Consider the following 27778-nt stretch of genomic DNA (forward strand, 5'->3'; position numbering starts at 1 on the left):
TTATATTCTGATGTTTGTGATTTTCACCTTAATGAAATCTTATCAAAGTTGCCATATCGTGACAATGCTATTATGTTTCTTGGTTTTGAGATTAACGCATCTGCTATTAGATTTGTAACTAATAGGGAATGAAACTTATAAAATTCTACTAAACTAGTGTGGTTATTCATGACTGCAAGGTCATGGTAGAGTTTTGAATTAATTAATGACTTTGAAATGTATTGTTATGATAAATATTGATGACATTATTGACGTATTGATTGACATATTGATTAGCTATCTCGTCTTAAGGTGTCTCTCAACTGGGTCAAAAGATTCATTGGCCTAAAAACGAGTCCTGATGTGTAATAAAATATCATAAAGGGACGCGTTAACAGTTCCAATTCCCATGCACATCAGGACCAAGTTACTCCAAACATCAAATTATCCTAATTATTAATCGAATACAGGGACTGCTTATGCCGCCCTCATGCGCATTTACATCCTTTGAAAAGATAAAGTGAATATTGTGAAAAAAAAGTATTTTGGTTCCTCAGACTGACATCGTTACCAATATGCACCTTACTCAATATTATAAATGCAAAGGTATACCTTGAAACATGCAATACAGCACAAGCAGCAGTGGATTGTGATACCTAAGTTCCAACTCTGTATGTACCACTCAAACAGCAAAGCATAAAGTAACTGATTCCTTAACACAGCCAGAACACCCCACTTCAATGCCATAAAAGTATGTTGTCGTCAGGACAGCTATGAAACATTTGAATATGAAGATGTGACATAGGAAGAAGTAAGGAGCAATGTATCCATCCAATGATGAGAAAATAGTTTCATAATTCTGTGAATGAGAACTAATAGGTGCACCACATACCTGAAAAGCCAACACAGCATGAGGTATCTCACCCCTACTAGAGTTTTATACATACAACATATATGTCTTTCTGACAGTCGGAACACATCAAATCTCAAATAGGTTCTCTGCAATGTGAACATTTAGGTCCCCTTCCTTGAAGCTTTTTATCTATATGTTCAGATAGTCTGTGGAGTAAAGATATTCCTGACTGATCAGTCTCATAGATTAGCATATATTCTCTAGGTCCATCCCATCTTTGCATAGTTATTTGAGTATGTGGGTGAAGGGTGAGGTGGGCATAGTGCTACTTTACTTTTATGTGAAACGTAGTGCTAGTTTTGCCTGTAAAAATCAGGCCCCACTTCCCTCTAGTTAAGTAGATACATTCAAGCTAAGAAATATTCATGGGATTTGAATCACAAAGAAATGTTAACCAACTTTATGGCATGCATTTTGATGAGCTTTTACTGTGTGATCAAGGGAGAGGGTTGTCTCTATTCATTTGGAGACATCAGAACGTCGAATTCACAAATTAGCACCTGACATTGCACATATACAAGAAACCTAAAGACTCAGCAGCAGTTTTATTTACTGATTATTTTTTTGTGATATACAATCCCCAAAAATGAGGCATACATCTGTTGAAAAGGGAATGCAAAAAAATATATAATATTTTTAGGGCCCTTCCAATTTGTGAGAGGATCTACTAGTACGGCTATCAGGCATTTTATGAGGAACTCTGTATGAACAAAACTGTTCCGGTAGATAGTATACACTAGATTAATTCAAAGCTATACCAACAACAACAGAGGAAGGACCGGAACTATCATCTTCCATAGAGTGGACCAGCACACTCACTGACCATCACAGAATTACATAACCAGCTCATCATGCCCATCGGGCCTGCCTTCATTGAGTGTGAACACTATATCAAAATTAAGCCCTTTGAAAAGGCTGCCAGGAATGAAGTGCTTATTCTAAAAACTTTAGAATAACTAAATGAGTTAAGAAATAATTAGCGACTGATGCCAGAGATACCTTTTATTTATGAAAAATGCCTTTTTACAGGGTTCATCCTGATAGAACTTCAGATAGTCAACTGAGGTCAAATGCATCACTTCTAAAATGACATCCCTAATCTGCCCAGCAATGTGAAATATTACTGGCAATAGAAATGTATAGGCAAGTGAACAGCATACGGAAGTCAGGCATTTTTTATATGTATTTCACCCTCATTTTAGATTTGATGAAAATACATAAAGGCTGGGGCATGTAGGCCCTAGGTAAAACACCAGTCTCTCAGTGGAGAACACCCACTGTGTTATCACTGTGTTATAAGTTATCTGGAAGTTATGCCTGGACAGCTCAATCATCCTGGCAACTGAAGTTCAAAGTTCTCACTCTAATAATTACGAAAGAAACTATTTTTCCTTGAAGAAGTCTCTTCTGAAAATAACTGTGTATTTAACCTTTGGAAGGTGTTAGCTGTTCTATTTCACATATCAATCATGTCCTAATGTATTAATAAATATACAGAATATTGCTATTGGTTTTTGGCAGCGTGCATGAAGTTATCTTTGTCCTGATGATAGCAAGCTTAATTGATCGGAAGGACAGAAATGTTGATGAAAGTAGCTGAAGGTGGTTGGAAATATAAATTAATGTTTTCCATGTATGAGGAACCATTGCATTATCATTAGTGTGACTGTTCAACCAGTTACATTACTATAACTTTGGACCAGAATTACTAAGAGACAGGCCACAAAAAGTATTTGCAAATTGTGCACCAATTCTTTTGTGATTTGTGTCTGCTTTTTTTATTTTGCTAATGTACTAATAAGTTGCATCACAAAACGTTGAGTCACAGAGTGTCACAGAATGACCTGCCTAATGAATATTTATTAGAATTAGGCAGGTTACTATTTGCACCCCATGTGATTAGCTACAGATACAGGGATTATGACTTAGAAGTGCAGTAGACCAACATTTCAGTGCTTGCATTCCCAAATGGGAAACTTTTTAAAGCTTCTATTGTTCCTTAAAGGAACCAATGCTGCTTTAGAAAATACATTTCCTGTTTGGTAAAGCTTTGGTGGGGGGATGGAAGGCAGTGATCCCAAAGACCACTGCCTGCTCCACCCATGGTCTCACTACAACATTCATATAGGGGAAGGTGTCCCAGTACAAAATGATTTCCTTTGTAGATCAGTTTCTACATCCTCTGACGTATTGGTAACTCTTTCACAAACCACTGATGCATGTCATACTAAACCACAATTAATAGGGGATTCACCTTTCACACACTTTCCTAACTGCGAATCTGTGTGCTTTGCAAAATCCTTCTTGCATATTACAAAAGCTTTTTCAGCTCACAAAATGGGTTTAATACTCACCAAAAGGTCATTTTGTTGTTGCAAACCCTTTGATTTTTTGAAGTGCAAGGTTTGTGTTTGCAAAATGGATTAGTACATCAGGCATTTTGTTCTTTCTTTCTTTGTTTCCACAAATACTAATTACAGTCTATTGACCTTTTTGAGAGTTTATAATCCACACACATTCCTTTCAATAATCGTTGATGAATTCCTGTATGCATACTAAAAAATATATGAGTAATAATACATTTGAAAAAGTCACCATCATTTTTATTCAATCTAATTGCTTTACTTCCTGGTAGAAAATCTATACTTAACCCAACAATACTTGTTACAAATTGCCAATTATTTATTCAAATATTGCCTCTGTGAGCCAGGTATGGACTTGTAGTCTGATTGTCTGGGGGATATTGTGTAGCCGTATTTGTATATGCAGTTATAATTATAATTTTCCAAGCTCATGTTTATGTCATCTCCAGGATATAAGCCTTAGCATCTTCCCAATGATGCAGGAAATTTTCTTACTAATCAGTTTTCGTCCTTGCAATCTTGTGCACTTGTGTTAAGGCAAGGACCACTCGTTATTAACATGTTTGAATGTAAATATTGACATTATGAGTTACCACAACACACCTGGCAAGGATCTCTGTTCTATCTGGAGGGTGTCTTTACAACCTAATAGATTTAGGGGCATTTTTCATATTATTTCATGCAACGCGAAACAGCAAGAGAATTTGTTGCTCCTCGTTGCGTGAAAGGGAAAGAACAGAAATGCTTAATTTATACAAAGATATGGAGCATTTCTGATCTTTCCTTGCACAGGTGCACTGTGTGCTGTCTAGCTCCAAAGTGCCTGTGTTTTAGGGACAGGATTGTTTTTGTGTAGTATGGAAGATCTTTCTGCACAAAAACAATCCTTAGAGGCAATTTCCTCTTTCTATGTGTGCTGCAGAGTGCATCACAAATGGAAAGAAGAAATAATAGGAAGAAATAAAGATATGCCATCTCATTACGCATCTCTGTAAAAGATATAAAATTTTGGTGCCATCCCAGGTTTACAACTGTTTGTATATCTGGGATTGTGTAAAATTCCATGGGTAGATGCACGGGAATGCTCATGCTCCAGTGATGGAACACCTATCACAACAAAATGTAGAGCAATACAGCACAACCCACTGCGTTGCATTACATTTATTAACAAAGTCATGCATAGCTGCACAAATGTCTCTTTGTGTGGCTTTGTGAATCTATTTTAAGGACTTCCGTTGCCTTGCGATGCCTTGTGTCATGCAAGGACAAGGCAGGTCCTTAGTAAATATGGGCCATATTTTGTATTTGTCACCCATCCTGTAATCCCAGTTGAATGCCTGTCTTCCTTGGAAGAGTCATGGGATACGTGGAATCTTCCTTTCCATCTGTTCATAAGAACCAAGTACTCCAAAGGCAATGTATTGGAATACAAATGTTGTTGGATTACTTAGGCTATGGGTTATCCACATAGACCAAGCTTTGATAGCCCATTATTATTTTGCTACTTTTAATATTAGAGTGAAAATTCCAACAAATTTACCCAAGCTTTCAAAATGTCAGAATTTTTATTAAATGTAAGTTAAGAGAATTTATTTGTGTGGCTAATTAAAATCATGACATATTAACATTTGTGCTCCAAGTAAATTATAGTTGTACTGAATACACCATATTGAGACCAGATGACTGCAAAATAAAAGTAAATCAAAAACTGATTATTAATATCTCAAAGAACATTGTGTGAAAGTGCCAATTCCCACCTTAACCAAGATTTAAGATACATTTACACACTGTGTTAAATAGAGAACTGTCCATAAAATTCTCTGGCTAAAATAATTTTATATTCGGAATCTTACTTAATATGCTGCCAAATATGAGGATCATTAAGAAGGGTGTGCTACTCAGGTGCTACAGCATACATTAATCCTAGGTGCTTCCCTCCCTACAATCTTGAGCATGGATTCTGTTTGTCACCTTTTCCAGTTCTCTCATTGCAAGATCAAAATATTTACCTACTCTAGAGATTAGCTGTACATCTTGACCCAGTACACAAGATGTGGTCACCTCCTTTATAGTATGTACTCCCAATCTTTAAAAGCAGAGCTTTAGTGGTCTAATCCTTAGCTCTAATACAGGAGGACACATTATCAATATTTGAGGAAATGTTTAACACCTGTAGCTACAGCCTCATTAACACTTACAGGGCATGGCATTTTATGAATTCCAGCTTGCTTGTAAATCCCCTAATGCGAGAATTTGGAATCTAAATAGCTTGAAGTGCATTCCTATCTCTTGTCTCAGATTTATTTTCATATAATTCTGCCCTTGAACGAGTTGGAAGTAGGCCACAGTAAGACAATTCCTTTTGATTTTGAAAATGCCTCCACATTCTCCACAAATTACCTAATTAGTGTAGACTCTGGCTATGTTTTTAAGGAGATATAGGTCAGAATATTGTTCCAATCTCCAGTGAGACCCAAACCATCTATAATTTTAGTAAGGTTCTTAATGCCATTTGCGTTATGTATGTTTAAGTTGGTACAAAGCTCCTTCCAGACCACGTTCTTGAGCATGCCCGCTGCGTTTACTTAGTGCCTGACTAGTTGGCCATGACAATAGTAACTCATCAGTTATATGTTTTTTGGCACGCAACGGACAAACCTCTCTGAGCTTAAGCAACATGCTCCTAAAGCTAATTCAAAATGTAGTTTCAATAGGCGGTGCGAATTTCACTGTTTGACAGAGTCTTGAGAATCTCGGTCTTGAGCAGGATTCTGTGTAGAGGATGAACTGCTCCTTTCTTCTTTGGATTGCTTCTGTGATGTGGGGACATAGTTAGAGTTTGGCTATCATGGTACTCGATTGCAAACATGGCAGATGTCCCATCCACTGTATTACAGCACTCCTAATAGAGCAGAAATGGCACATTTATGATGAAGTCTCTGTCTGCCAAACTCTAATTGGGACTTGAAGTTTGAGTGTAGTTGAGTTCAATAAGTGAACCCTCTTGAGCAAAGTAAACAAAGGATGTGTTTGATTCAAGCTAATCACAGACACTTCCTCCACTCATCTTCATAGTGTTAGAAATGGGGTCTTTTGTTGGCAGTCAGGTTACCCCCTGTCCAAGCAAAAACCCTCACTCTAGTCAGGGTAAAAGAGAATCACCCTCAGCTAACCCCTGCTTACACCCCTGCTTACCACCTTAGTAGCTTGGCATGAGCAGTAGGCTTAACTTCAGAGTGCTAGGTGTAAAGTATTTGTAGCAACACACACAGTAACTTAATGAAAACACTACAATGACACAACACAGGTTTAGAAAAATAGGAAATATTTATCTAAACAAAACAAGACCAGAACTTCAAAAATCCAAAATACGCAAGTCAAGTTATCAATTAAAAAGCAAAAGAGTCTTTATGAAGTTTTAAACACACACTAATAATGTTAGCATGAAAATGTACCTTGGGTGGGTCAAAAATAACCCCGCACGGGCGAGTGTGCGTCAAAAAGGGCTTGCTATGCGTTGATTTCACTCATGAGCGAGACCATGCATCATTTCTCCTTTCGTCGGGTCGGGCGTATCATTTCTTCTCTCCGCAGGAGTGATGCGTCGATCCGGTCAGCACTCTCGAGTCCGGGCAGGCCTTGCGTTGTTTTTACACGCCCAGCGGTGTTTGCATTGGAAATCCAACCACACGATGATCCGAAAACTACGCAGCGCGGGTTGCCATCTCCCAGCCTCCGTCAGCGAAGTTGCGCGACGTTTCTCCAGCTCCGTGCATCGATTCTTCGGTCGCATTGCAGGCGAGCGTTGATTTTCAGCGACGAAGCCGGCGGTGTGTCGTTTCTTCAGCCGCAGATCGGAGTCACATCGATCCTTTCCCCGCATGGGGTTCTGTGTGTGGATTTCTTCCTCTTAGACTGCCAGCTTCTCCTTTCAGGGTCCCAGGAACTGGATGGGCACCACAGGCCAGAGTAGTAGTCTCTCCAGAGACTCCAGGTGCTGGCAGAGAGAAGTCTTTGCTGTCCCTGAGACTTCAAACAACAGGAGGCAAGCTCTAAATCACACCTTTGGAGATCTTCACAAGATGGAAGGCACACAAAGTCCAGTCTTTGCCCTCTTACTCTGGAAGAAGCAGCAACTGCAGGATAGCTCCACAAAGCACAGTTGCAGGCAGCGCAGCTCTTCAGCTCTTCTCCAGGCAGAGGTTCCTCTTGGTTTCCAGAAGTGTTCTAAAGTCTGTGGTTTTGGGTGGCCTTCTTATACCCATTTTCTCCTTTAAAGTAGGCCTACTTCAAAGCAAAGTTTCTCTTGAATGTGAAATACTGCCTTGCCCAGGCCAGGCCCCAGACACTCACCAGGGGGTTGGAGACTGCATTGTGTGAGGGCAGGCAAAGCCCTATCAGGTGTGAGTGACCACTCCTCCCCTCCCTCCTAGCACAGATGGCCCATCAGGAAATGCAGACTACACCCCAGCTCCTTTTGTGTCACTGTCTAGTGTGAGGTGCAACCAGCCCAAATGTCAAACTGACCCAGACAGAGAATCCACAAACAGACCGAGTCACAGAAATGGTATAAGCAAGAAAATGCTCACTTTCTAAAAGTGGCATTTTCAAATACACAATCTTAAAATCAACTTTACTAAAAGATGTATTTTTAAATTGTGGGGTCAGAGAACCCAAACTCCACATGTCGATCCGCTTCCAAAGAGAATCTACACTTTAATCATATTTTAAGGTAGCCCCCTTGTTAACCTATGAGAGGGACAGGCCTTGCAACAGTGAAAAACAAATTTAGCAATATTTCACTGTCAGGACATATAAAACACATTACTATATGTCCTACCTTAACCATACACTGCACCCTGCCCTTGGGGCTACCTAGGGCCTACCTTAGGGGTGCCTTACATGTAAGAAAAGGGTAGGTTTAGGCCTGGCAAGTGGGTACACTTGCCAAGTTGAATTTGCAGTTACCACTGCACACACAGACACTGAAATGGCAGGTCTGAGACATGATTACAGAGCTACGTATGTGGGTGGCACAACCAGTGCTGCGGGCCCACTAGTAGCATTTGATTTACAGGCCCTGGGTGCCTCTGGTGCACTGTACTAGGGACTTACTAATAAATCAAACATGCCAATCATGGATAAACCAATCAGCAATAGAACTTACACAGAGAGCATATGCACTTTAGCACTGGTTAGCAGTGGTAAAGTGCTCAGAGTTCAAAAGCCAACAGCAACAGGTCAGAAAAAATAGAAGGCAAGAGGCAAAAAGACTGGGGATACCCTGCATAAACTCAAAAGTCTAACACATACATTCACTGAAAGTAGTCCCTAATCACTTAAACATGTATTGAGCATATTGCAATCCTTTCCTACACCGTTCTTTATGTATTAACATTGGTGCATTTTGACAACTGTTCGCATTTCATCTACTTTATTTTAAAGCAGTCCTGTTACTTTCAAATCTACCTTCTATTGTATTGTGGCATTTGTTTATGTTGAGTCCTTTACTTACTTTTTAAGAAACATTTGTGCTCAGCTTGCTAGTTACAAAGTAAACCTGGAATCCTGACAGAAATTATTAGTCTCTATGTTGGTAGTTGTTCTGACCCTAAGTGTGGTGGGAGGCCTGGACATGAGTTAAAGGACTGGATATGAAAATAGACCAAACCCATAAGTTAATGCATTTTCTAAACTTCTCACTTTTGTCTTTGATTTTGTAGATATTAATATGTCTTTAGGTTGATTAACAAAGTGTAACATGCCTATACCACACCTATACAGTATGGTACCAGATATTATTTAAATTAAAAACACATTTCATTGTATTATTTTGTTCTAAATGTGCAAATGGTTAACTTTTATGTATTCAGTATTGTTACTGCTGCCTAGAAGCACTCACAAGAACGAAAATATGAGGTCAGATTTGAATTACAATAACTACTGATAATAAATAAATGTTTTGTTGATCAGAGTTGGTTTGGGGAATTGCACAACGTGAGAGTTTAATGTATCTTACAGTGATCATTACTGTAACATGGAACAAGATTAGCTTCTTGAAAACTCAATTTGAAAATGGAACTCATATGTATGATTATCATTTGCTAAGCAGGATACAAATTATCCATCATTAAAATTGAACCTTTGACTGCCTCTAATAGCGTGATTTGTATGCATGCAAGTAAAATCATACAGTCAGCAGATTTTGTCACTAGTTTGATTCAATTCAAACTTGACAGGTTTGCATTTAAGATTCTTGTGTGGTAATGAAAATTGAATTGATACAATTGAAGTGATAAAAATGATGTGGTCAACATTTAGTTGTATGAGATATTCTGCTGCAGTGCAGATGATAGTCTAAGTCACCTTCCAGGTGCAAGAAAGTAGAATTTATTGACCTTGATTTTGATGTGTCCTTAGTTCTGAATGCTTTCTGTTAGATAACTGGCCATGACAAAATAGCTTCCTTCCCTCTACTGTACACACTGCAATGGAAGATTCAAAATACACACTTTCAAAGTTCAGAAAACAGTTCATAAAATTAATTATTAAAACAATACTGAAAACAGAAAACAGTGGTTTTGTTACAAGACTATGCAATGATATATGTGAGCACTGTAAACCTTTCCAAATATCGATTATTTTTCTACTTAGATGTGAAATCGTGCAGGTTCATCAAATTGAGCAGCTTTAGGGGATGTATTACAACCACAAACAACATTGATGATGGCAATATAGCCCCACAATGGTCATTTTATTACAAATTGACAAAACTGACAAATCATCTGGAATACGCTCAGTAGAAGCAGTTGCTGCCATTTTGGTGGTGGCAAGGTTCCAATAGGGAACAAGACTATTTGCAGCTCTTAAAGCATCCCTAAAAATTTTACAGTGTTGGAGTGGAGAATCAGCAAAAACGGTCCTGCAGAAACATTCAGAGGGCATGACATAACCAGAGTGTGAGTGACTAATTTTCAGGACAGTCACTATCCAAGGCATGCATGTTGTATTTTTTAATAATTTATAATATTGTATAAACTGTGTTTTTCCTACAGAATAGTTGCTTAAGTGATTGTAGAGACTGAGGGCCTCATGTACAAATATTCAATTTAAGGAATCGTAAATTGTGACAAGTAATGATTAGCAATTTGCGATTCCCTAAATGGAGTGTACAAAATAAATCTGTTAGTATCGGTCGCAACTTGTGCACTGACTTCTAACTAATCTATTTGTATTTTGATAACTAACCTATGTATTAATAGGCTAATTCCCAAAATACCGAATTGTAGTGTATTGCAATTCAACCTACCAAATCACCTACCTAATTAATATGCATGAAGTAGGTCGTACATTGTGACCCACTACGATCAGCTACATTCACAGTCATAGTGGTCTGTTGGGGTCAGCAGGCCACCATATCTGTGATTGCTTTTAAATAAAGCAATATTTGTGTTAACGCAGTTCATTTTCCTTAGAGGAAAATGGGATGCCTTTAAAAACATATAGAAAGACAACACAAATCTTTTGTTATTTGCAGGCAATAGTCTCATGGACCCCTTCCTGCTCATAAGAAACATTTTTCTGAACACTCATAAAGGGAAAGGTGTCCTCTAGGGACCCCTTCGCATTTGTGAATGGCTTACCACCCCCTTTGAGGAGGTGGTAAAATATTGATGTTTTGTCACCAGATTTCAGTCGCAAAACATTAATACATAGCTTAAAGATTCTGTATCTGGAAGCAACAACCTTAACATACCCCTTTCCAAATACAGAATCTTTAATTATTCCCAAACTCAGTTAGCTATTCTGTAACATTCTGTAATCTGTTAATGAATTGCTATTTGGGTTTGGAGAATTAAACAAAGCCATCTTGGGGTCGGAAAGGCTCGATTCTTTTTACGAATCAGAGTCTTACTGTCCATAGAATAGCTTCATACATGAGAGTCTGAGATAAAAGTGCAAGACTTACAAAGGCAATTGGGCTTCTAATATCCTTTATAATCTTAACTAGCTAATTTTAAAGGCATGAGGCTTCTCAACTTTTCAACTCATACATTTGCTTCTTGGTTTTCCTCAAGGCGGTTCAGTATTGAATTTCCAAGGAATTTTTATTGTATTCCTTGGAATATATTTAACTTCCCTCATGGTCATCTAATATAATGTTCCTTAGTGACACCTTCAATTTTGCAGTATTTTATTTAGCCGATTATTGCTTTTCTAAATGAGAATTTTATGTACTGATTTTTATAACAGTTCCAACAAATAGTCCATGAACATGTTGGTCAGCTAACTCTGACAAATTTGAACCCTGCTTTGATCACACAAATCTTCTATGGACAAGGTTTTTTGTGCTTGTGCATATTTATTTTTTCTAGCATCTGGTAGTGTAATCAATAAACACAGTGGATGCTAGGACCCCTAACCACTGGGCCATAGGTTCAGTGATTAATCATGTAGGTAGTTTATGAGGATATAAGAGTTGGGGCCTGATGTAGAGTTTGGCGGATGGGTTACTCAATCACAAATGTGACTGATACTCTATCCAACTTATTACAAGTACATTATATTCTATTGCAAATGTACCAGGGTGAATATGATATCTGGCAGAATGTGATGGATTAAGCCATCTACTAAACTCTAAATCAAGATTATGTTCAAAGTTCAATTAGATTGTGTAAATGTGTGTAAAGACACTAAAGAGATAATCAAAACACATTAAAATCAATGCAGAAAATAAGGCTTTGTGATTTATTGTTAATGGCATTGTACCATCAAACAGATCCTCAACAAACTGCAGACTTTGATGGTATAAATTAACAAAATAGGTATATGGATGACATAGGGTTGACATTATGCATGTAAGTGCTAACAAATGAGGAGATCTACGGAGGTAGAGGTGCTATTTCAAAAGTTCAATGAACCACAGAAATAACCAGCCACTTTTCTTATCATAATCAAAGATTATTTCATATGAGGTTGTTAAAATCTGCAATAGCTAAACTAGAACCACAGCAAAATCATGTCTCCATTTGAGCTAGCAAATCTTAACTGTCTATCTCTAACAAAGGAACAATAATGTCTCTATATATTTACATCATATCAGGAACAGACTAGCAGAACTTTTTCTGCGAGTTAACTTGATTGATTAACCCAAATGAGGAGCTAATGAGACACAACATTGATAGAATCAGTGCAAAGGTTATTTTAGACAAAGTGCTTCTGAGTGTTATTGGCAAGCAATAATTCATGTGTCACAAGGAAAGGAGCTGAAAGTATGTCTATAACTCTGTAAGAGTAGGAGGTTTCATTATGTTCAATGCATAAATGAGAATTGCTTCCCATTGACTAGGTACTTATATGCCACTATCGTTTGTACTATATTGCTTTTCATTCCACTGATGGAAATATGCAATGAAATGATGGGCATCTGAACAAAGGGCAAAAAGCAGTGTTGTGCAGCTGTCCTCTAACAGTAGTGTTACATGAGATGTTCATTTCAAACATGTATACTTATGCTTCCTCTGAGGCACAACAGGTCCTCTGGGTACGGTTGAAGATTTTTCTTACTCCTCTACAATACCATCTTATATTAAGCTTTGAAAAATGTATATGCTTGTTTTCCGACTAGCAATGAGGCCCTTCCCACTAACTAGCTAATACTGGGGACAGGTCAAGTGGAATGTCACTAACTGCGAAATGTTTTGAATGAGGCTGCATGTGACCAAAGAGTATGACATCATTTCAAATCAGTTTGAGATGATGATAGACTAAAGTAATTTATTGACTAAAAATGTTGTTTTTATTAAGACACTTTAAATATTGACATACTTTATTGTGGGTAAATAGATGTCATCATAATGAATATGGGTGTTTTACAGCAATCATATATGAAACATGAGAGATGTTTGGCTTTCATTTCACATCAAGAGGTTCATTCAACAATGGAATTTGCAGGTAACACATATAATCTTACCATTTTACTGGTTTCTTGTCTGGTGTTGTTGGATTTATTTGTATTAAAAAATGTCTAGAGCTAATATTTACAGCCATAGTAGAGCTACATTTGTGCATACTATATCCATTGTGTAATATCTGTATTATGTGCTTGCTTCTAGTAGTTGTTGAATTGAATTGGAACTAGTACACCACTGGAATCTAGTAAGTCAATAAATACATGCATAGCAAGCATGCTGTTTCACCAGGCATATAGGTGCAGTCTACCTTTTGAATTCTGTTGTCCTGCAACTGGATGACAGAACATTCAAAGTAAGGAATTCTGAAGTATAAAGTAAGCAAGCTATTTATTTTGATGGTTTAAAGAGGTATGCCACACAAGACAAATTGATCAACTCAAGATACTTGGTTCCAGTGCTTGAAAGGAAAGCACAAAAGTGCAGATCTTCTACATTATTCTGTTCCTGCTTCCTAATGAGAAGTGTAAGTAGCCTTCGAGTAAGGTTTTTGTGATAAGAGGCAACACTCTTTCCTTTGGTTGAGAGTTTCAGACACTTACAGCCTGTCTGTTCCTGCAAACCTCAAACACTGCTTAATTTTAGATTATATTAAGTAGTAAGAGGTTGGAGGAAACTCCTTTTCCTATTGTACAGAATACAAGATATATTGACTCTGTTGTGTCCTTAACAGCTCAGCTGCAAAACTTTGTAACAGCTGAATGACTGCAGAAGAAACTACAAACAGATCATTCTGTTTGTGACTAAGGGGATACCCCATAGTTTAGTGGTGATGAATTTGTGCTATTACAGCCAAAGAATTCAATAAATGTTCAGGGAATCCATACCTTTTTCCTCCCTCATATTTTTGTTCTTCTCAAAAAAGGATGAATAAGCACAACACGTTCTCAAGTATTTTAGGTAGCAGCCATCAACATGTGCATCTTTCACTGATAAATCCAACACATACAAAACAATTGGGATTGTTTAAAATAGAATGAAATATTGAGTTAAGAAAATGTGTCATTAAAAAGAAACTAGGTATTAATATTTTAAAGACAAACATGTAAAAAGGCGTCAACATAGAACAAAATGTGAAACACTCACCCTGAAAGACGTAATTTTTCTAAAAAGTGGTTTTTATTACTGGCCCATAATTTATCAAAAAGATGACTGTTAGGCTAGTTTATAATGCTGAATATCCTATTGAGTTAACCACTTTTCAGTAGACAGTTTGACTTCTAAATTATCAATGCCTTCTTGATTGTCAGTCATGATGAGAATGTAATGTTCTTACCTGTATTCATCAAAGGTTCCATCATTTCCATCATCTTCCTTGTGCAGAATTTCTGGATCTGCATATGCGTCTTCCTTTTGTTCCACTACAAAAAAAGAATCATACTATAAAATAAGCACTCTGCTCATCCATTACCTCACATTTCTGTGTCCTGATTATCTACAGGACTATACATGATTAACAACAAAGCCCACACATGAGGGCCCATATCTGTTGGTGGAAGAGATATGCATGGAAATCCACCTCATACAAATGACCTTTGCCTGCAAAGTTGTTTATGGTGAAATCTGTTGCCAGTGGAGAAAAGAATGAATAGACGAAAGAGTCTGGGAGTGCACCTACACTTATAGGGTACAGAAGTGCCCCTCTTTCACTGAGCTCCTTTAAAGTTCTGGCAAAAAGCAAACTAACAGAATGAGTCAGGAGACCACTGAAAACCTTGGCTGGCAAAGAAAAGGATATGTACATTTCTGTTAAGGGCAGTCATATGATTAGTAAGTGAATATTGTGAAAAAGTGGATTATTGGGTGGTGTGGATAATAGAACACCACAAGTAATAAAACTAATAATTTCAATATTCTTGCGAGGTCCAGTAAAGTTTTCAGTATTTTAAACCTCAGTTCAAGGCCTGGTAGCTATGGCACAGAGCAGACAAACTTAACTTAAGAAAATATGAAAAGCATTTATAAGTACTGAACAGTTAAAACATCACAAATACAACACAATAAAAGTCCCACTTACATTTATAAAAATGAAGAAGAATTTAATGAATAAAATGGCAAAAACCAACAAAACCTGATTAAGGGGAACCCATTTTTTAAAGATTTCTACAAAAATAGTGCCAAAAAGTGCAAAGCATCAACCACACAATTGGTCACACAAGACCATACAAGGGTAAGGTTTAAGGCTGACCCCACTGGAGTGTGGATCGGATACATGACCAGGAGCTATATATACAAAGCTTTTGGAGATCTCAAATTGCCTGATTTACAGAATCTGGCTTTTTTTGACGGCATAAAAACATTTTAAAAAGTACAAAAGCCAAATTGTGATTTGATAACTTGTTACTGAATCACAATTTGGGTTGTGATTTGGTATTAGGAAGGAAAGTGTTTAAGGCATTTATTCGAATACCAATGTGTATGTATTAATGTTTAGCAACCAAATTATGGTAGCAAAATTTAAATTTTTTACAGACTACTAAAAGGTAGCGATTACCATTTGCAAATGGTAAGGAGTTTCTCATGCAACCCCTCCTTCTTTGAGAATTAAAAAAATTCACATATTTCTCAATAGCAGGCAGTGGTCCCAGGGACCACTGCCTATTCTTAAAAAATGAAACTTAAAGTGAAATTTCTGTAAATCTCTGAATGGAAGCCATAAATCCTTAGCCGAGCAAGGAAGCTAGCTGCCAGGAAGGGCTCCATGAGACCGGATAATAACCATGGGAGGATGTCCTGGTGAAGTAGTTGAATTTTGATGGGAAAACTCTGAGCAAGAGAAGTTGAAAATTCACACTCAAAGAAGGTTTCTCATCGACCTGATACTTTTGGCTCCTTTGCCCATAGAAGACTTCTATGTTCAGACTTAGGGCCTCATTCCGACAGGGAGGTTACGGCACACTGGCTACCTCCACGTCGGACCCATCAAGAGTTTCCAGCTCGGCTGACGGGCGGAAACCAAGCTTAGCGGGAAACAGGTGGCAGCATTGTCTCCAGCTCATACTCGAGCTGGAGGCAATGCTGCCATCACAGGGTGCACCAGCACCTTCGCAATGTTCACTGTCTGCACAGCATGGGCAGTTCAGGGGCCCCCTGTGGCCCCCTGCACCTGTTCTCCAACTGCCTTTTCATGGCATTGAAACGGCCATGAAAAGGCAGGCGGAGAACAAGGTTGTAATCCACAGGGCAGGGTTGCATGCAGTGCTGTCCTATTGGATTATGATCCCCCACTGCCAGGCAATCAGGATCATGGATCCTGGCGGTGCTGGTGGAACCCTGGCAGTCTGACTGCCAGGGTCTTTATGTGGCAATCACACTGCCACAGCAGTGAAGGTAATGAGGCCCTTAGTCTTTTTTATGCCCAGCACTAGAGTGCGACTCCAGGTCTCTTTCTAGTCAATAGGCAAAAAGCTCCTAGGAGCTACTTTACCCACTTTTGCAGAGGTTCCTGTATGCCCAAATGCAAACAATCCCCCAGTGTCCCTCTCTACCTAAGCACAACCTGTCAGAACCTTTCTTTTCCTGTGCAGAGCTCCTGCACCCACTCTAAAGGTGTCACCAGGGAAATGAGCAACCCCTCATCTATGTTCATTCAAAACCAGTTCTGAGGACAGGTCCTCTTCCACTGGGATTGGTGCCTGGCTTACTAGAGGTTTAAAGTAGGAGGCAAGTCCGGGTGTTAACTATATTTGCATGTGACAGGGTAGGCCTCTTTGAAGCAAGTTACATTTCTGAGCACTACCCATATTGTCATCCTGTCAGAGGAACTGAACACCTCCCCACACCCGTGGCCTTTGTCTTAGATCTGGGAGCAAGTTCACACCTCATCAAAAAGGCTCCTGGGTGATGGGTAGGAGCTCATTCATAGTGGTTTTCTAGAGGCTTTAGGCAAGTAAAAGGTGACTTTCAAAAAGTACTCTTTGTGAAATTTTTATTAAAAACCCAACTTAACCAATGAGTTGGGCTTGTAATAAATACTTTAAAAGGTCCAAGAATCAACTGTGTGTTTTCTAAGAAAAGATAACCTTATTTAATTTTAATGTTAGCACGTAGTGCTTTGCAACAGTGAAATAGCTTTTGATGCCTTTTCATTGTAAGGAAATGTTTAACATTAAACTTTTACATGTCCTACTTTAAATATCATGCACCCTGTCTTATGGACATTTACATTTAAGCTTACTTATATTTAAAACAAAGTTTTAGGCCTATCAAAAAGTGGTTATTTTGATATTTTGATTTTGTAATTTTAGAACTGCAGAGACTGGCTACAATGGTAAGCCTACAGTCAAGTTTTGCTCTGTCACTCTAGCAATAGGCCAATATGTGCAGCAACATTTAACTTACAGGCCCTGAGTGCACCTTGTACCATATACAAGGGACTGACAGGCAAGTTAAATATGCCAATTAGGAGTGTAGTCAGTTTCTGCATGTTTAAGGGATCAGATCATAAGCACTGATGCCTGTTAGCCGAGTCTCAGAGCACAAAGTGAAACTAACATCAGCATCAGTCAAAAAATGGTTGTGATCATACAAAAGAGGCATTTTCCTACAAATATTCTGTCGGATATTTTGGGACTTTAATTGTTTAGGTTTAATGTACAAAAAAGGCATTCAGAACAAAATGCATTACAATAAAAAACAAGAAACAGAAGTTGCAATGAAGTACTTGAGGCATTTCAAATTATTGTATTAATCATGGCCCACATTAAAGAAAACACAAATATGTGTTTCATCAGCAGTACATAAACAAATGTATCACTGTGCTCACATTTCAGAAATGTGAGTGCATTCAAAGCGGTATTTGCATTCTTATTGCTAATTTGCATTTATTTATCCAACTTCTCACCCCCGGATTTTAGTATTTCAAATTTGAGCACACAAGAGCCACATTTCCTTTGTATAATTATTCTCTTGCTTAATTTAATGTTATCATTGGTTCTTGTTGAGGGCCATCAGCTTGCATTGCCAGAATTGAAATCTGATTATGTAGAGCTATGATGCAGAAACAATGGGAAACAAAATGTGTTTTCCACTATTGCAACCTCATAGGTCTTGTGAGAGACTCAGACGTAACAGAAGAGTTGTCAGTCTCACCCACCTTTTCCTTCTTTCTAGGGGTTTCCACAAATCTAATGAAGCCTGGAGAAGTAGTACCCTCCCTGCACCAACCTGCCACATTCCCTGTCACCCAGGGATCTCGGCTTACCCACTCTGACAGCAATTTTAAAACTGTGTTGACAAAGTACCACTGTGCTGGTCTCAGCTCCAGGGAGAGCAGCGAGTGCGGCTGCTCAGGGGAGGGGTGGGAAGGCACAGGGCATGAAGGGGATACACTGCAGATGAGCAGGTATATTATTTTTTATGTTTCGTGTGGGAAGGGTGGACTTAAGAAGATCCAGTGGCTGAGTGGCATGAAAACAGTTTTATTTTGTTTGAGTGGTTAATGCAGACGCTGGTAGGAGTGGATTGCAGGGCACCAGGTCTTTGGGTAATTAAGGGAGAGTCATGATTAAGGTAGCATTGGTGGGTGAAAGGATGCCAGCTGATTTCCTTTATCATATGGCAGTGGAGGGAAAGGTAATGCAAACGGTAGTGGTTGGTGTAGTACACCAGGACAGTTTTTATGTTAGTGGAAGCAGTGCTTAATTTGAGCCGGTGGGTTCTAGGCGCTTGCACCTAATTGTCAACACCGGCACATGGTGGCGCTGCTTGTCCAACTTACAGAGGAACACAAGAACAGTTGTTTATTAACTGAATGTGCATTAAAAAATAGTAATACCTGCCGCCCAAGCCATTTATTTGGCTTTGGGGCCTGGAATACTCTGGAATACTCTGAATTGTCACACTTGTAGAAATGTGATGGTTAGTAGGTGTGTTGTTGCTGTCATTGGCAATGTTGGCAGGGGCAATGGGTGATGCATGTTACAGTGGCATCCTGAAAAGGTCCTTGGCATTTATTGATTTACAAATTAAGCAGTGATTGGAAGGGAAGGATAATACAAAGTGTGTGGGGACAGCAGGTGGGTTATGTCTCCGTATTAATCGTCTACCTCTGTGCTACTTTTTTCACCAGGGGATTCTGGTGCAGAGAGGGCATGTATAAAACTGTAGATGAGGTAACTGTAGATAAAGGGAATGTTTTCACCACTGGGCTCTGAGTGACAGGATATACAACTTGAGCTTCATACTCATTGTCTATAACATTTCACTTGTAACCCCTCAGTAAAAACTTCCCCAGTATCTACAGTTTCCGTCTGTTATTCAATACATGTAGGATCAACACTTCTATATCAGTGAATATTCACTTTTACTGTGACTCAAATATACAGTTGTTCCAATATTTACTGTCCAAATATTGCTAAATATTAAAACAACTACAGACTTTTTAAATGAAAATACCAAAACCAAGTCTTTAAACCAATAGTTTCTACTCATAAGTGTAGTTCTGCTTCAAGCTTTCAATAAAGGTCTATTAAATTCCAAGGCCCATATTTATACTTTTTTAGCGCCACATTTGTGTCATTTTTTCACGCAAAAGCGGCACAAACTTACAAAATACAATTGTATTTTGTACGTTTGTGCCACTTTTGCATCAAAAAGCATCGTAAATGCGGCACTAAAAAAGTATAAATATGGACCCAATTGTATTTTGTAAGTTGCGGCCCTTTTGCATCCAAGAGCGGCGCAAATGCGGCGCTAAAAAAGTATAAAAGTATAAATATGGGCCCAAGTGCGGTGACCTCCTGATAATTAGCCTTAACATGTACTTCACTTGTGCCGCCTTCTAAATATAAAAAAACAAGCCCACAAATGTATTCTAGAGTACTATGATCTTCTAATAAAAAAGATACATTTTCTGGCATTACTTCGTTCAGAATACGTTCTGAGACTTGTTGTGGTCTAATATTTTCCGATCTCTATTTGTTTATTTACATAGTCAATCATTATTACCATACATGTCCCTTTGTGTGCATGGCGTATCATCAGTGACATTATATCAATATTAGATGCTGATTGGTTCTTTTGAGTTTAGTTCAGTGACTCTAACATATTCCGTCAGGTGTTAAGGGATAGGCATTATACTTCCTCAAATAAGTGATTTTTATATATTTGTTTGTTTTTGCTTAAGTAAGCAAGAACAAAGCATGAATGAATGGCAGCACCATATATTCTGAAAGACAAACCTAAGACACACTGAACACATACATATTAAAATGAAAAACACAAAAATCAACATGCAACTAATTCACAGCAACCCCTACAACACAACTGGCAACCACAGTCCTTTTAACAATCAAAAACACCTGCCCATAGAAAATGACCCAAACCCAATCTTAGGATACTTTCTTTAAAGCAGAAAATCGAATTCAGTGTCAGTGCCAAGAGTAGAAACAAATGTGTCTTTAAAAATGGGAAATAAATCATCTCCTCTCCGGTTTGGCCCAAAATGCAGCCTCACACATGTATGCAAAAAACCACACGACAGCATAAGTCCACGTCCACACCATACCAAGGCTTTCATCACAAAGCTTATCAAACATCTGAACTGCTTACAAATGCAGACAACAACGTGTTTTGCTCATAACGTTATTTGTTGCACTTCTGCCATGATTCGGATTAAAAAAATTATATGGCTGCACTTTATTATTTCACGTATAAAATTTGATTTCTGTGGATTAATTTTATGTTTGATTTCTTAACACGAACGAACCTTTAACCACTGGTCATATACATAGCTTTATCATTTATTAGTGCTTTTTCAACTTAACCCATCTACGATTCGGATGCAATTAAGAGGTTAAAAAGCTTAGGAACATCCAGGGTTCTTTGTGGTTCCATTCAGCCCATGCTGTACGAGGACCACACATATAGCTCATCAAAACTCTTGGGGCCACATGTACGAAGATCAGGTTTTGCGACTCGCAATTTGAGAGTCGCAAAACCTGATGTACAACAGTGTCAATGACACTGTTTCCGATTCGCAATGGGCAAATGACCTACCTCATGAATATTCATGAGGTAAGTCGCAATTTGCAACCCCATTGGGAATGGCAGCACTCACAGGGACGGTTGCCTGCTGGGGTTAGCAGACCACCATGTCCATAAAGGAAAATGGACTGCATTTCAAAAACAAAAATGAAAAGTTTTCTTTTCATTTTTTTAGAGCAGGCAGTGGTCAGTGGGACCACTGCCTGCTCTGATAAAATGTATTTGCTGCATTCACAAAGGGGAAAGTGTCCCATTGGGACCCCTTCCATTTTGCGAATGTTTTAGCACCAGTTTGAAACTGGTGCCAACTGTGATTGTTTTGTGACCGCATTTGCAGTCACAAAACAATCATACATCGGACTTCAACTCTCAATTAGGAAGGGAACGCCCCTTCCTAAATGCGACTCGCAAACCCTTATTGCGATTCGGTAAAAAGATTACCTAATCGCAAAATGGGTCTGTACATCCCAAAATGCTTTTTGTCTCATCGCAAACAGCCCGATTCTGCGAATTGGGCCGTTTGCAATGAGAAAAAAGGAATGTACATGTGGCCCTAGGTGCTCTTCATCAGCTTCTAACTACCCAAATACTCAGGAAACAATCCTCACATTACTTCTGAAACAATTCTGAGCATTTACAGCATGGTCCCCTGCCTCCACAATTTAGCCATCAAACATATTTTAAAATGTGTCATTTTGCAAGATCACTCCATGTGCAGATGGCCTGCCAACGGTGTATCTACTCAAAACACAAAATAAAATAAAAACTCCAAATGAAAAGTCATGCAGCCCCTTACTGCTTCTTAACATGAGGTTGGCACCTTTGCCACTACCAGAAAGTGAAATAGGCTGACAGTTCTTAATTAGCAAGTTCAAGTTCACAATTGAAGCCTCAAAATATCCTAGCCTCTCAGGGATGCATAGCAAAGCATGCTTAGTTAATAATTGCTGCAGGAAATTGGGTTACTGGTTGGGGAGAGTGAAATCATACTCAAGCAGCAACCACAATTCCTGTCAGAGTGAAACACAAGTAAACCACAAATTAAACCATGCTTAATCATCTGGTAGCTTGGCACAAAAGTATTTATTCAGCACACAAACAATAATAAAGTCAAAACACAACACAAGAAAAATCCCATAGGAATTTAGAAATATAGATACATTATTTGATATCAAAACAACAAACATCCAATTAGTAGAAAAAGAGATAAGTAATTGCAAAGATTTAAGGTAAGTATAGTGCCTAAAACCACAAAGTGCCACTTGCAGTTATCTGGTCATGTAGGACTGGTGACAGTCACAGGTTCAGGGTAACCACATTGGAGCCCATGCCAGATACAGGTACCAGGATAGTCCAACTGAAAAAGATACCTTCCAAATTCCTGCGTTAAGAGTTTTGTTCACGTTGGAGGAGGCTACAAGGAGCAGGGAGAATACTGCAGATGGTCATCGTTGTAGCGTGAAGAGCAGACCAGTGGGTTGCAGATGGTCATCACTGTAACACGAAGAACCAGTCAGGCATTGCAGATAGACGTTGCTAAAAATTCACATGGACAGGCACGGAAGGCTGCCAATGCTGTAGCACGAAGTGCAGATTTCATGCTGTCAGTCACCACTGGCAGTCGCTCTAAGTTTAGTGGCGCTTTGATCTGGCTGTCAGCACTGGCGGCACAACCCTGGTGTGAATAGACCTGTTTATGAAAAGCCCCAAATTTCAGGATTTCTCCTGTCTTCAGGGGTGAGCTCAACTGATGGCACACCAAAGATCTCTGACAAACAAGTTACTTTCCTTCAGTAACACCTTATCTGGTAGAGACAATATCTAGGCGCAGATTCATTACCTTTGAATTTCCCCAGGCATCATACTGGATCTGGAAGATTTTCTTGACAAGAGCCAGCAGGTGACATTGATTGGCTCCGCACAGTGGCATTGTTCAAGCCTGAAATTATGTGGCAGGGTAGGGCCAAATTATGCAGTAGGGTTGAGTAAATTATGCTTCAAGAAAAGTTACATTATGCAGCATAATGTGGCACATTTTGTGACAGTGGTAATTCATTATTTTGTCATTTTCAAACTTGTTACATTGTCTGGACATTGTTGGACCTCAGTAGTACCAGTTTAACACCCAAATATAGCAATATAACAAACAAAAAAATAACTTTGCAAAGGGCCTTCCACTGAGGGGCAATGCATATGCTCCATTTTTATGAACTTTTGAACCGTTTGAGCTAGAAAACTGTTTTTGTTAAAATCTGCAGATTATGTGGCAGATGATGGATTATGTGGCAAATACAGCACATCTGTAATTATGCGAAAATCCCCACAGCCACAATATTGCATAATTCCAGTGGCCCTGCCTATATAGGCACCCCCTCGGCACACTGACGTCAGTTACTTTCACAACCTTCCACACCAGCAGCATGGAGCCATGAAGTGCACTGACACTGGTGTGTCCAGACTAGGGTCCTGAAATGGATCATCTCCAACCCTAGAAATCTGTCTGCAGAGCGGGGAGGATAGGTGGATCGGTAAGGAATATGCTGCTAGATATTTTCTCTACCAGATAACGTGTTGCCAAGGTAAATACCTTGTCACCTGCTAGACACTTCTAGCTGCAGATTCTTTACCTTTGAATTGATACCCAAGCAATTCCAACCTCTGTAGTGGGACTGCAGACAAATTTAAACTAAGAAGTCCTGCAGGACAGAGTGAGCAAAATGCCCATTCCTGCAGACCTGACTGTCCAGGCAGTAACGTTTGGTAAACATGTCCAAGGAAGCCCGTGTTGCTGCCTGGCAGATGTCCTGGACTGGGACTCCACACGCTAATGCAGTGGTTGCAGCTTTGGCCCTGGTAGAATGAGCATGCAGGCCCTCAGGGGGTTGCTTCTTGGCCAATGTTTAGTAAATCTTGTTGCAAAGAACGACCCTTCAGGAGATGGTCCATTTCTGCACTGCCCGACCTTTCTTCGCACCAACATACTCTTTGAAGAGTTTGTCATCCACCTGGAACTCTTTTGTGCAATCAAGGTAGAATGAAAACGCTCTTTTTCGGTCCAGACCATAGAGTCCCTCCTATTCTTTAGAGGGATGTGGTGATGCATAAAAAGTGGGAAAGGTGACAGATTGTCCCACATGAAATGGTGTCACCGGTTTCAGGAGGAAAGAGGTCCTATTGCGAAGCACCAGTTTGTCTGGCACAACAGATAGGTAGGAAGGCTTGGATGATAAATCCTGCAGCTCAGTCCCCCTCTGGCCAGATGTTATTATCACAAGAAATGCTGTTTTTATCGTGAGCAGCCAGAGGGGACAATTATGAAGAGGATCAAAAGGAGCACACATCAGGAATGTGAGAAACAAATTAAGGTCCCACTGAGGCATAATAAAAGGAGAATGGGGAAACATATGTACAAGACCTTTTAGGAATCTATTTAATAGGGGACTTAAATAAGGAGGGTTGGTCAGGCAGCCGTAAGAAGGCTGATGGTGTAGAAAGCTAACCCTTCAGAGTGTCCAAAGCAGAGCCTTGCTGAATAAGGGAAAGAATAAAAAGAAGAACACCAGAAAGGGAAGTAGAGCGCAGGTAAATGGACTTTTCTGTAAAGTATATTACAATTTTTTTCCACTGGCAGGCTTATATTGTCTTAGTAGAGGGACACCTGGCTGCCAAGATAACATTGCAAACTTTGGGAGGAAGGTCAAAAGCTGTCTACTATTGCCGCTCAATCTCCACAAAAAAAGGGGTAGAGTTAACAGGTTCGGGTGGAGGACCCTCCCCTGCTGCTGTGACAGAAGATTCTTCCAAAGGGGCAGCTGATCGGAGGATCAGTGCTCATGTGCAAAAGCTCGGGATACCAGACTCTCCATGCCCAGTCCAGAGCCACAAGGATGACTTGGAACCAATCATTCCTGATCTTCTTGAGAACTCTGGGCAGGAGTGGTATGGGCAGAAAGGTGCACAGGAGGCCTGTGCTCCACTCGAGATCAAAAGTGGTGGCGCAAACAGGTCTAGGCAAGGCTGTCCTTACTGCTGAAAAAGACCTTGTGTCACCTCTTGGTGGAGGTGCCATTCGTGATCCGCTAGGCATTGGCGGCTGAGTTTGTTCACTCTGGTGTTCAAGGAACCTGACAGATATTGAGCCCCCAGAGATATGCCCTAACGTTCCAGCCATGTCTAAAGGAGCAGAGCCTCCTGGAAGAGGGTCCACAAAACCACCCCACCCTCTTTATTTCAGTACCACATGGCAGTTGTCTTCTCCATGAATATCTGCATTAGCCTTCCCTTGATAGAGGGTAGAAAGGCTTTAAATTCCAGTCTGATCGCACAGAGCTCTAGCAAGCTGATGTGGAGTCTGTATTCTGCCGAATAACACAGTCCTCTGATCTCCACCTCTCCCAGGTGGCTGCTGCATCCCAAGGGTGATGCATCTGTCACTACTGTGAGATATTGTTGAGGAAGAGGGAGAGGCCTGCCTCGGACCCAATTGCGGTTTGTTAGCTACCACTGCAGGTCCTTTGCAGTTCCCTTTGAGATCTGGACCATGTCGGAGAGATTCCCCTGATGCCGCACCCACTGGAATTTCAGGTCCCACTGCAGAGCCCGCATATGCCATCTGGCTTGTGTCACTAGTAGGATGGAGGATGCCATGAAGCCTCAGAGTCAGTCTCACATTGGTATCATAGCCTGAATATCCCAGACTCACTGCTCAAGAGGATAAGCTTAAAACTGCACTATGTCCAGAACAGCTCAGATGAAAGGGAGCACCTGAGGGAGAGCCAGGTGACACTTCAGCATGTTTATAGTGAACCCTAGTGAATGCAGGAGGCCCGCTCTAGTCTGGAGATGGGAGACAACAGCCTGGGGTGAAACCACCTTCAGCAGCCAGTCTTCAAGATGAGGGAAGACTGACACCCCTGATCTGTGCAGATGAGTTGCGACCACAAACATCACCTTGGTGTACACCCGAGGAGCACTGGTAAGGCCGAAGGGGAGCATGGTGAACTGCAAGTGCTTGTGCCCTACCGTAAATCGCAGATAACACTGATAGGCAGGCAGCACAGGATTGTGAAAATATGTGCCCTGCAGGTCCAAAGCTACCATCCAGTCTTCAGGATCCAGGACAGTTCTACTTTCTGAGGAAGAATTGAGGGTTCAGAGGTCTAGGATGTGGCTAAGTCCCTTGTCCTTTTTGGGACCAGAAAGTAGTGGGAATAGCAACCACAGCCTACTTCAGGCCCTGGAACCCTCTCTATGGCTCCCTTGGCCAAGAAAGCCTTGACTTCCTTATGGAACAAGGAAAGATGATCCTCTATCAGCCAGTCATATGATGGAGGAATAGAGGAAGGGGTAAATGGGAAGTGGAGGGAATAGCCATTCTGAATGATCTGTAGGACCCACCTGTCTGATGTTATGCACAACCAGTGGTGGACATGATGGCCGACTTTGCCACCAACTAAGCACCCATGATCTTGAAGGGTAAGATTAGGAGGGCTTAGGGGCTGCAGCTGCCAGGGGTGGTAGTAGTGGTCAGGAATAACCGTGCCCTCGCCCACACATTGATTTGGAAGTGTGCAGGGAACGGTAGCTGGGGTAGGGCTGGCATGGTTGAAAGCCCCTTTCGTAGCCACAAAAGGGGCAAAAGATAGACTGGTGTTGATGCTGGGCAGCTGAGAGGCCCAACGACTTGGCCGTAGCCTGCAAGTCCTCACACGCTCCAGCACCAAATTTGCCTTGTTTCCAAATAGATGGTTGCCATCAAAGGGCATGTCCATGTTGGCAGTCTGGATATCCCCCGAAAAGACAGATGTTCTCAACCAGGCTTGACATTGAAGCACCACGGTCATGGAAATCAATCCACCCAGCGAGTCAATCGTGTCTAAACCACAGCAAATGGTAATCTTGGCTGTGTCTATCTTGTCCTCGACTGCTAGGGAGAGAATGGCCAGGCCCTCTTCTTGGACATATGGCAACACCTACAAATCTGTATCCTGCAGGGTGTGGGAATAGCAGCCCAATGAGTATGTGGTATTTACTGACTACAAAGCAAGGCTGGTGGAACAAAACATTTCCCTTCTGGAACTATCCAGCCTCTTGGATTCCCTGTTCAGGGGTGCAGCAGGGAATGCGCCATGAGAAGTGGAAGCCTGGAAAATCAAGCTTTCCGGGGTGGGGTGCTGTGTGAGGACCAAATGGGTGCCCTATGCCGGAGCAAAGGCAGCGGGCAATTGTCCTGTTACCAAAAGCCGCTGTGCTTGGACCAGGTTCCCATTAAGACATCAGTTTAGTGCTTCTTTGAAAGGCAGCAGGGATTTGGAAGATGTAGCTCCTGGCTGTAGCACCTCTATCAATATGTTTATCTTGACTGCCACCGAGGGCAACTCGAGGACCAGGCTGTCAGCCGCCCTCTTCACCACCATAGCGTATGTTGCTCCTTCCTCTGTAGCCACGGTAGGGGGAGAAAACATAAGTATGGTAGTATCTGGAGACATGTCCAGACCACTGGCATCACCCAGATCCTCAACCCAGTCCATGTCCTGACCTTCAAACTGGTATTCTAAGGGGGCATG

General features: G+C 40.3%; 1 pseudogene; it reads right to left on the bottom strand.

The window, feature by feature from the left end:
• Positions 1–27778, bottom strand: part of LOC138287170 (neuronal cell adhesion molecule-like) — a 246893-nt pseudogene that overhangs the window by 29921 nt on the left and 189194 nt on the right.

This window comes from Pleurodeles waltl, chromosome 4_1 (assembly GCF_031143425.1).
Source record: "Pleurodeles waltl isolate 20211129_DDA chromosome 4_1, aPleWal1.hap1.20221129, whole genome shotgun sequence".
Lineage (NCBI taxonomy): Eukaryota > Metazoa > Chordata > Amphibia > Caudata > Salamandridae > Pleurodeles > Pleurodeles waltl.